At 34.9% G+C, this 2,235-nt stretch overlaps 1 pseudogene; it reads right to left on the bottom strand.

Moving 5' to 3' along the window:
- Positions 1-666: 666 nt before the first annotated feature.
- Positions 667-2,235, bottom strand: part of LOC119593652 — a 20,407-nt pseudogene continuing 18,838 nt past the window's right edge.

The following is a 2,235-nucleotide window of genomic DNA, read 5'->3' as shown; positions in this document are numbered from 1 at the left end:
ATAGAACTAAAAATCTCCCATAACCTTTATAAAACTGTGGCTTTAATTCAAAAACACAAAGATCAGGGATGTAAGATATATATTCACAATGAGGAAGCATTATCGCCAAGCACGGTACAATTCTCGTGTAATCCTGAGCAGGAAAAAGACAACTTATATCACAAGAAAAGAAAAAGAGAAAAAAAAAGGGTGGGTGGGTTACTTTTTCCTCTCCCAGAGTTCCTCTTTAAGAACCCTGGCATTGTGCTAATCAAACTTTGTATTACGACAAATTGCCCTTTGAAAGAGTACATTTCTTCAGTATTTGGTATTTTGCTTCTTGTCAAATTTATATCAGAGTAAGAAACTCACACAATTTGCCTGTTTTAACACCAATAAATTAAATATACATTATATTACAAATTCATTATGCATTTTGCAAAAAAACACATCCATCTTCTGCAAACTCTTCTTTTCCTGAAGATTGATACAAATTTCAAAATTTCCTAAAGTTGTACAAAAAAATTGTCTGCATCTGTCATCTTCAGTAACAATTTTCAGAATGATGAGCCATATATCACTTATACATCACTATATATCACTTAACATCACTAGAGTAAAAATGCATTTATAATAACTATGACTGACTTTTTACACTGAACTTTCACAATATCATTAAACCCATTAAAAAGATAATGCCTTTTGTCAATTACTAAGTTCTCAACTTAAAATGTTTGGTAATGCTCAAATTCTTCTTAACTTTTTTTGTCTTACGAAGGATTGAAAGAAAAAGAAAAAATGCTAAAAATCAGCTAAAAGACTTCCATCTATAACAGTGGTTAAAAACATTTTTTCCAGTCACTCTCACTCTCATTAAAAATATTTTCCCCTATTCGAAAGGAAACGTCAAAACTTCTAGTAGAACCGCTTTCGCTGCTGCTCTTTTTGTTTAACGTAGAACAAGCCCCCAATGAAGACACAGCCACAGATTGCAATCACTCCAAAAATGAGGAGGAGAACCTTTTTCCATGTCGACAACTCTGAAGGTTTGGGATCGTCAACGTGGTCTGCAAATGAAGGGCCCACGTCAGATTGCAAATCAGATAGCTCTTAATCATGTATCCAGCGGTTGTACTAAGTCTATGTGTAAAAATGTTTTAGATAATAAATAAGCAAGTATCACGTTACTTTTTTGTCAGCAAAGGCCCCAAAGAATGTTCAAAGAAAACTGTAGCCCAGTTTAGTTATAAGAACCATTCAGTCTTTTTGAGAGATCACATTCATGTTTATAATCATCCTAACTGCACTTAAATTTCAAATATAATAGCAGATCAATGAACCTTATGCCAAAGCAACCTTCCTCTTTACCTCCACAAACCACTATAAGGTGTATGTGGTGTGTGACACATATAGTACAAGTAGTGTGTAAATTCTGCGTAATGTCTGTAGTGTGTGTTGTGCATGTAATGTGGCATGTAGTGTAGTTTGGTGTGCGTGATGGAACAGATTGACAAAACAAATGGGTTATCCTATGCTGACATAAAACCGCTTACGACTTACCTCTTGGTGGCTCAAAACTGAGGCAGACGGCATAACATTGGCTCTGTCTTGAAGGATATCCTGAAAGAAAAAAAATAATGCATATTTGTATTCCCATACTCCTTTCTAAAAAATTATCCACAACCTAAATTTCTAAAACTTCTGAAACATGTAATCCTATTTTTTCACACACACATGCACACTCAACAGGATATTCTCACAAATTAATTAATATTTCTATATATATTAGTTTTTATTCTCAAAATGACTTCACAATAATCACATTCAACATATATGCTGGTTTCTCTTACTGTTCTTCCACCTTTTCTAAAATCACACTGACTCCTTACCTATCACCAAGATGAACACCAGAAGAAAACGAAAAACAGCAGAAATATATATTTATACAAAAAGGCTATAACACATAGAAAGGAAAGTCCAAAACACTCACATCATCTGGGGAAGAAATATCATACAATTTCATAGATATTAGGTCGTGGGCGTCGCTAAGATCCCCAGTGGCAGCCGAGACACCGAAGTAGTATCCGGTGGGTAATATGACTCCCCCCACCGTGAAGCACTCCTTAAACGCTCTCTTGTTGTCGATGTCGATGGAAACTGGTGAGATCCAGACAATTAATGCTTACGGAATAAGTGAAAAGTAAAGGGGAGAGATGATACACAAGGAAAGAGAAGATATATAAGGAAAGAGTTGAT

This window comes from Penaeus monodon, chromosome 32 (assembly GCF_015228065.2).
Source record: "Penaeus monodon isolate SGIC_2016 chromosome 32, NSTDA_Pmon_1, whole genome shotgun sequence".
NCBI lineage: Eukaryota > Metazoa > Arthropoda > Malacostraca > Decapoda > Penaeidae > Penaeus > Penaeus monodon.
This window is presented reverse-complemented; position numbering and strand designations above follow the sequence as displayed.